Below are 9,126 nucleotides of genomic sequence, written 5' to 3'. Positions count from 1 at the left end.
CGTTGCTAGTTTGGCGTTGCAACTGCTGAGGTTTCTTGCAACCATAGTTGTCAGTTGCCAAGCATGGCAATAGGATGTTGCAGCATCCACGGTCGTGGCCATATAAGCATTTGCCAGGCCTGATAGCGTAGCAATAGAGACATTTGCCACGACTGCCATGCCGTGGCAAGTACACCATTTGCCACGCAATTTTATTCGTTGCGAGAGATCATACGTTATTGCCACAGTCGTTGTGCCATGGCAAGAGTATCATTTGCCACGCAATTTTATTCATTGCGAGAGATCATGTGTTATTGCCACGGTCGCTGTGCCGTGGCAATAATATCATTCACCACGCAATTTTATTCATTGCCACATATCATATTGCCACGTAAGTAATTTTGTTGCCATAGATCATATTGCCATGCATAGCAGCTCGTTGGCATAGTTTGTATTGCAACGCTAGTAGCATTTGATTTGTGGTTTAATAAATCATCATTGCAAAAACAATAAACCATAACAAAAGCAACTGCACTCACATATATTAATTATAATCAATCATTCAATAGGTTGGCAAACCATTGAAATAGTAGCTAAAATCATAAAAGAGTGTACCATTCACTCATTATTTGACAACTTTTAAAAACTTGCAGCAGTACAAGACTTCCTAACATCTATGTAGCACTCGAGGGTTTCCTGGCAACGCAACATGTCATCGCCTCGGCTGTGTCCTCGCTTGATTATGAGCCTCCCACTCAAACCTTGTCCACCTACCAAACAAAAGAATAAGATTGGGATATTAGAAAAATAGGTTTAATAATTCATGCACAAAATGTAAAGAAATTTGGATACAACATAGTTATAATTGAGTTGACACTAAAGGTGGTTAACAATGACCATATAGTTTCATAAAAGTAATTACCACAAGTGAACATAACCTGCAACAGTCACTATGTACAACAAAGGTGGAAACTTTGTAGTTGTTACATGTTCCTTATTTTTCTGTGATCTGGTTTTCGCCATCAGCTGCAGTCAGCATGTACAACATTGATGGCACATTTGCACTATTGTTAGTGAAAATATCTCTATTCACATTAAAAACTTTAGAATTACAAGTAGATGACATAGCTTCTTTTTGTATGGTAATAATGCTTGCTAGCTGAGACTAGAAACATGAAGTTGTTCGATATGTGTTAGCTAAGAGTGTAAGATACAAAACTCAAGATTATTTGAAACATCTTGCAATAATATCATTACCTGTTGTGATGTATCTTCTTTTTGTTCTGTTGTTTCATCATCTTCATCGTTCTCTTCTATCGTAAGTGCATCTGATTTGTATCAATGTTTTGCGAGGTAGTCTATGATGAGGTAAAAGAGTAGGTAGCATAAGCTGTACAAATGTAGGAAAGATGGAAAGTTTTTTATTCTTTTTACCTGTTGTGGATTTTCTTCTCTGTTGCGCGAGCATTGAAAGAAAGTTCTCTTAGTGTTGTCCTATTATTGTCCTATTCCTGTTGCATCATCGCTTTCCATTTCAACAACTTCGTTGTCAACTTTTCTTTAGCTTCTAGATGGCTTCCGTGAGTTAAGTTCAATAAAGTACTACTAATGATAGTTGCATCATTATCTAATCATTTGTAAGGTTTTGCCCTGGTATATGTGCAATCCAATTGGTGCTTGCGCATGCATATAGAGGTCATCCATCATTTAAAATATTAAGCCTACCCACAAGTTAATATCAAGGCAACTAACACATGCATACATAGCTCAGCCACCATGCAGATTCAAAAATAAGCAAATATATAGTAGAGGAATCATTAGGCAACTGACACAAGATTGAGATCACGCCATTTGTACTATGTTTTTAAAGTCTATAAATTTTAGAAATAATTAAAATATTATTGTGAAGTGAATGCATCAAAACATACTGGGTCATTCCTGTCTGTTGATACTTCAAATATTGTTAAGCACTAGAGAGTAGAGACAGACGTCAAGCATGTAGTAGGACATAAGTCAGTTCAATACTCACAGGTCACAGGTGCCCAATGAGACTAGAAGCATCATGAAACAGAGATCACCAGGTGTCGCATTTTTTTAACAATTTATCATACAATGGGTAACTGAAAATCACATACTCAGAGGGGGAAAAAGAACACACCTCACCATCTGTAGCCAATGTTCATCAAACTAGCTTTGCCACTACCTACGGAAGGCATGGGTGTGCCATCCTCCCCATCATGCCTGACATCTCTCCAAATGTAAAAAAAAAATGCAATTAAGACAACATGTAGAACAGCCAGGAGATACAACAAAATTAATAGGTAGAAATCATATAACTAACAATTTTATGCACCCAAACTTGATATTGTGCTGCAAACTCATACACATCTCCATTTTACAATAGGGAGCAGAGGACAACAATCTTTTGACTGGATAGACATGCTTGTACCACTGCGCTCAAATCATTCTTCTCAAGGAACTTCTCACCAAGTCACCATTAACCAAAATAAGACAAATCATATTGTAGGATAAGCATGTAACCAGAGATTAACTGCAGAAAAAAATGGTTCCTAGTAGCACTTTCCAGGATAAGCATTTGAGCAAATGTCTCAAATAGTTTATTATTGCAGGGAAGTAAAATTTGATGTATCAAGTTGTGTAGTAAAAAATTTACACATCAATGAGCCAGAAAAGAAATGCCAAATTGCTTACCTATTGGATATGACCTTCAACCTTACTGCACTAACTGAGGGGCATTTGAATTATCTCAAACTACAAATATCACATACAAAAAGCTAGATATGCAGAAAGGCAAGTCCGACAGGGACCGTGAAACTAAACTAATATGAAAGAAGAAACCAATTCACTTTAGTGTCATGATCTTTCAGTTTGGACACAACTTCGTCAAGGTGGTGGCAAAAAATGTGTGTTCTTCCTTTTCAAAGGGAAAAGAGCTGTGCTCCTGCATATAGGCCATCCCTGTCTAGAAATAAAATGTCTACACAGCTAGTGCTCTTTGGTTCCAAATCGAAACTACATACACAACACACTCATCTGCAGCGATGAATCCTTCGTTGAGCATAGTCAATCCACTACCCAACCAATTCCCTGAACCCCGCATCAAAAAACATGCATCAATGATTACAAAATAAAGGCCACTGAAGTCTGAGATTTTCCTAGTATGGTTCCGTAGTTGTTCTCAACTTTTCATATTATATTACATCTGCACGAGTTGTCCAAATAAACATACTTTGAATCAAGACTAAAGATCCATATCTCAAGAATCAAGATACGATGCAACTCACAATAGATAAATTGATAAACTCCACCTACATCTATACGAGTAATCAAAAGGGGTTGAACTTGACATTGGGGTAGTTACAGATTGAATCTGTGTTAGTCTGCAGAGTGAAAACTTACCATTACCCATGTCGCAGCCTCAGTCTTGCCTGCATGCTGGCGAAGAATAGAAAGGTCCACAAGGGACGAGGTGGAGAGGCAGACATGCGCCTACCACCAGCGACGAACAGCATGGGACGAGATGAGAGGCCACCGCCCGCTGCCGGCGCAGAATGCAGCGGTTGCCTACGAAGAACAGGCAGGGATGAGCTGACGGATCCAATAACGGGCGTCGGCCGCCGGATCGAAGAACAGGCGCAGGTCGCAGGGACGAGGTTGGAGCCTTCTGGAGGGAAGACGGCTTCGGCGGTTGTTGACTGGGTGGCGGCGGAAGCTGGGTCTGCGGCAGGGGCTAGGGTTTCGATTTGTTTTGGAGATAGACTGCAGGTTGGATTTGTCTTTTTTTCATCTCGGATTCTCGGTTGGAAGCTCTTAGGCTAAGGAGAGCGCGTGAGACAGTTGAATTTCCCGGCGGGACTTTGTCCACTAAATCCAAAATTTTATTTAGATGGCTGAATGTCTGTAGCGCTAATTTGAATTTTCTCTCAAAAATTTTGAAACGTACGTATGTAGTTATACATAATGTACTCGGTATATAATTTTGTATGGAAATGATGTTTGATTTAATACAAAGATATGTCTATAGTATACAATTTTTTAAATTTTCTCTCGATCTCCCGCGTATGATCTTGATATGCATTCGTGTACTACTGCATAAATTTCTTTAGAAAAAGACTCCATGCATTGTCGTGGGATTTTTTATAAATAAATTTATTATATCACTATGTGTATGAGTTAGATAGTTTAAACTGCACAAGCTAATCAAAGAGAAAGGAAAAGAAATTTATTATATCACTGTGTGGGGAGGCTGCGACAACGCTGCTAGCGGTAGGGATGGCCGTGACGCCACCTGGGGAAAGAGGTCACGCCGCCACCTTGGGAAGTCGATCGAGCGCATCTACGGCCTTGTTTACTTGGACGAAATTTAGGAATTTAGCTACCGTAGTTCTTTCATTTTTTTTATAAATAATATTTAATTAGTTTTTTTTCGTCTACATTTAATGTTCCATGCACGTATCGTGAGATTCGATGTGATGGATACTGTAGCATTTTTTGGGAAAACTTTTTGGAACTAAACAAGACCTACGTACATACAGAATAATTAGATCCGCTTTCAATACCTAAACGGGTCAACATAAATTTATACTGTGGCTACCAATGACACAAACATATATATGGTCTAATGGTATAAGTACCTAGCTTCTGGAACTCTAACCTCTTGGGTTTGAAACCTGCAAGTAGCGTATATTTTTAGTTTTTTACTTAACCATTGTGCTCGAGAACCTTAGGTATTGCAATGATGTAATTTTCGTTGCTATATGTACAACCTTTTGGCAACCAAAGAGACTATTACATACAACGAAAACATAATCGTTGCAACATAGACGTCTTATTAAAATTTGTATAAGATTCTTGGCTTTTTATAAAAGGAACACTATTATATTGTAGTGGTAACTAGCTTCCTTTCAATCTCAAAGGTCTCTATTTCAAAACTTGGTTACACCTTTTTAAATTTAAATTTCTTTTTTTTTCATATAAGCGTTGTTCTCTGAATCTTAGTGATTGCAATGATTTATTTTTTTGTTGCTATATGTATAATTTTTATTTTGCAACACAACCGACTATTACATACAGCGTAACATATTCGTTGCAACATAAACGGACTATCGCAACCATCAACTATAGAGTTTCAATATCATCTTAGTATTGCAACACCAATAAAACTGCTCGCAACGCAAATCAAATCGTGGCAACAGTGATCACTTATTGCAACCGTTCTACAGTTGGTTGCGATAACACTTACTTTTCGCAACGATCTCCATACTTAGGCCCACGAAACAATTTGCATGGCAAAAATCTCATCTATCGCAACTGAAAGTGCAAATGGTTGCGATAACGCCCCTGTTGCAACCAAATTTTGTCATTGCAACAAAAAAGCGTAGCATAAGGGTCAGAAGTTAGTAGTGCCCGCAAGAGTGCCTCTGCAAGGATAACTTGAGCAACCCATCCACAGTACTACGCCGTGGATCCAACACCTGAAGGACTAGCTTATACTAGCTATGCAAGGTTGAGAACAACCAAGGTTTTCCCTTAGGTTCCAACCTGGGCAAGAACAGCATACAAACTGGAGCCAACCCATACCTGATCATTCAGGTGGTTCATGGCCGCAAGCTCCAAGAGACAAATGGCATACAAGGAATTTTGAACACTACCACGGTGGTCGGAGATTTTCCAGACATAAACTAGAAGCAACTTCAGTTGGACATCACTCCTTCCAAGGAGAACGAATGTCCTTCTCAGGCCACGGGTAACACGACCAGTAGATGACCAATCAGCACATCGACAACAGGCTTCAAAACCATTGAAGAAACAACAACCCCCATACAAGGTACTTTGCCTGCTCACACACAATGACAGGCAAACATGGGACAAGTGGTGGCAAAACTCCAACAACAATAGCAACAACAACCCCAGAGTATGAATATGCTGATCCAACATTTCGGCATATGGCCACTGTAATGAACTACCATGCCAACAACTAGTTTAGGGGAGAGACACCCCCGTATCAAGCTAAGTATTTCTTTTCCTTTGTTTTATTTACTTTTTAATTTTGACTATATATATAGTAGTAAAAAAATGCATAACTAAAAACAAAATAAATAGTAATCTATATATTAGTATTAAAAATGAAAGCCAAATAAAAAGAGTGTGTTTATAATTTGCTTTAGTATCTGTTTTTAAGAGCTGATAATAAATCAAAAGGGAACTCTGTCTAATCTCATAACATAGAAATAATGAATAGTTGTTATTTTGTAATTCCTTTCGAGTACCTAGTTTTCAGCCTTGAATTCTACTGAGTTTTGGATAAAATTATTTTGACATAAAAATTTACTCTAAACTTGAAACTCGTGGGTAGCATATGCTTGATCTAAGTCTAGGTAATTGACTGATATGATATGAGAAGGTCTGAGCTGTTGTTTATCTTGTTCCAAGTGACATTAGAATTTTGAAGATTTACTTTTTGAAAAAATAAAAATGGTACATGATGAGTTCCTATATAAAAAAAACTTGAATTCCTATCATAGCCATACATGTTATTTAGGTTAGAAAAACTTCCAAATATATGCTGCATGCTTTGCATTGAGTTTGTCAAACTTTGTTGACCCTTATGAGAGACTTGTCATGCTCTTAAAATCAAGATCACATACACACCACCCACATATGCACTACTTCTATACTGGGGGTAGGCGCAAAAACATGCCATTCCATTTAGATCTACCAAAAAATATTTTATTCCTATACTAGGAGTAAACAAAAACATGCTCTGTAGGTTTTTCATCCATCAAATAAATGCTCCAATGTTCTTGTTACTATCTCTCAAAAGTTTTTGTTGCAAAAAGAGACTGAGGCTATGCAAAAGTATTGAGAAAAAAATAGACACAAAGATGTCCGAATATTGAAAACAATGGGTACTTAGATGCCTGCCTAAAAAGAGAAAAAGAAAGAATAAAGATAGCCCAAGGTTCTTGCAAAAATATTTCCAAAATTCCAAAAGAGAGATATGTTTTCAAGGAGCAGAGTAGAATTAGGTTTTCACCACCTCCACCACACATATATCCACTCCATATATATCCACACACATGCACATCTTGATTTGATTGTATGACTCGTTTATCTTTGGATCCATTGTTTGACTTCACAATATATGCTTTGCAAGTATGTATGTGCTATCTCCACACCTATGAGCTCCACATAAGCCTTAGTTGTAGAAAGAGAAAATGCATAACATCATTATTTTTGCTTTGATGAGGATCCATGAATACCACATATATTGAGAGACTTGAGAGTGTCATACAATGAAATATCTGAGTTTTATTTTGAAAACTTAAAAAAATTCTAGAACAATAGTGAAACAAAGAACTTGAGACATAGTGCTTGACTTGATCGTTCAGGCTTTCAATTGCTCAAGACCCAAGTGAAGTCTAACAAGCCCCATGGTTAAAGGTAATATGGGTGAGTTTAAAAGTCATAATAGTTTATTCTAATCTAGAGGAGAATTTTTGTTTGAACGCATGTATACTTTTGAGGAGTGAAAACACTAAAGCAACTCTAATCCATACTTAGTTTAGTTTTTTGCTAAGGGACTAGCAAAGGTTAAACTTGGGGGAGCTTGTTGATGATCATTAATGCTCATTATAAACCATCAACATAGGTTTAGGGGTTTAAATTAACAATTTCCATGAGTTGTGGTAAATATTTGTATAAAGGAGGATTTATCCAGAAAATAGCTCCTGGGACCACTTTCATACACTCCAAATAAGGAAACCAACACCAACAAATGATTCGACTCATGAAAACTACAAAAGACAAGTGAAGACGGAGTCTAGGACCCACAACCCAAATGGAAGGCCCACCTACCATAGTGACAGGCCGACCGGCCTAGTGACCCCACTGCTTAGGCTCCCCTTCGACGTCGGTGTTCCACCACTTCTAAGGATCAATTTTTCAGCGTAGATCAATGTCGGTTCGATTTAAGGGATGAGATGAGGTTGTGACACGAATTGATGACATGGCAATGCCTTGCCCCCTACTCCATCTCCCCTATAAAAGGCACCCTCTACCCCTCCAGGAGGTCATCTCATTCAGATCAACATAGAACAGGAGGATAGGTCTAGACTCTACAATGTAATAGATTAGTAGCTTGAGAGTTAGGGTCGAGAGGACTCATGTCTAGATTCTAGATTCAGTCTCGGAGGCTTGGTAAGCCCTTGTATTTTCACTTTCATATCTTATTATAAGACTTCAATGCTTACATACTACATTCTTATTTACATGGTTATGCTTACATTGATTATACACTTAGAAGTAGTCAAAGTTATCTTTATTTTCATGCATTGGTTGATATGGCGCTCAACCTAGCTTTAATTAATTGGGTTGAGTGGCCAACCATGTGTAAGCGTGGTGCTTATACATTATTTGCCTGCGAATGTACCCTACATTCTGGATCATGTGGTAGATCATGGGGGTGACAGCTCTGTTGAATCCACTGTAAGCCACCTCCGGTCTGTAGGACTAGTAGGACCCGGTTGCGACGGAACTAGTCAAGCTCTTTTTCTACGCTTCCTTAGTAATGTCCTGATATGCATGAACATAGAGTTAATCTTTTGCTATAACTAAGTACATATGCAGTAAGAATATCATAGGAATCTATTTCATAAGAGGTGCAACCATCAAGATCTCCAACTCTGAGACCGAATGATGCACCCAAAGAATAAAGGACATATCTCCAGTCAAGTCCGGAGGACTTAAAATTCCGAACCGTCGCCAGGAGGTAAAATTGGTAGGTATCCTTATTTAGTTTTTTAGCATTGCATGAATTATTTTCACTCTAGCATATTTACTTTCCTGCATTCACATTGCATTTAGAAAAGAAAATGAAAAATTGCATCATAAAAATCCTAAGCCTCATGTGAATAATTTCCTCGAGAATATTCACCGTGGTGGCATAAAAATAAATAAAAATATCATGCATACATTTAGTTATATTTCATTCTGTAGAAATAAATAAATAATAATAATAAAAATTATATAATGATGAGATAGACATCCTGCTAAAAATTCTACCAAGTTCAAAAAATATATATAAATATTTCCAAGAACAACTAATATCTAGACGGCTGACCGCTA

The 9,126-nt window shown here is 37.7% G+C and overlaps 1 long non-coding RNA gene across 3 annotated transcripts; it reads right to left on the bottom strand.

Annotated features, from left to right (window-relative positions):
• Positions 1–496: 496 nt before the first annotated feature.
• Positions 497–3,807, bottom strand: LOC136473549 (uncharacterized). 3 transcript variants are annotated; one of them, XR_010762672.1, is made up of 3 exons: positions 1,414–3,807; positions 1,237–1,337; positions 497–749 (listed from the first exon to the last, which is right to left on the bottom strand). It is a non-coding gene; the product is annotated as an uncharacterized lncRNA (long non-coding RNA). The 3 variants fall into 3 exon arrangements; XR_010762671.1 differs by having other exon boundaries at positions 1,237–1,307; XR_010762670.1 differs by having other exon boundaries at positions 1,237–3,807.
• Between the last annotated feature and the right edge of the window lie 5,319 nt (positions 3,808–9,126).

This window comes from Miscanthus floridulus, chromosome 8 (genome assembly GCF_019320115.1).
Source record: "Miscanthus floridulus cultivar M001 chromosome 8, ASM1932011v1, whole genome shotgun sequence".
Taxonomy (NCBI): domain Eukaryota; kingdom Viridiplantae; phylum Streptophyta; class Magnoliopsida; order Poales; family Poaceae; genus Miscanthus; species Miscanthus floridulus.
This window is presented reverse-complemented; position numbering and strand designations above follow the sequence as displayed.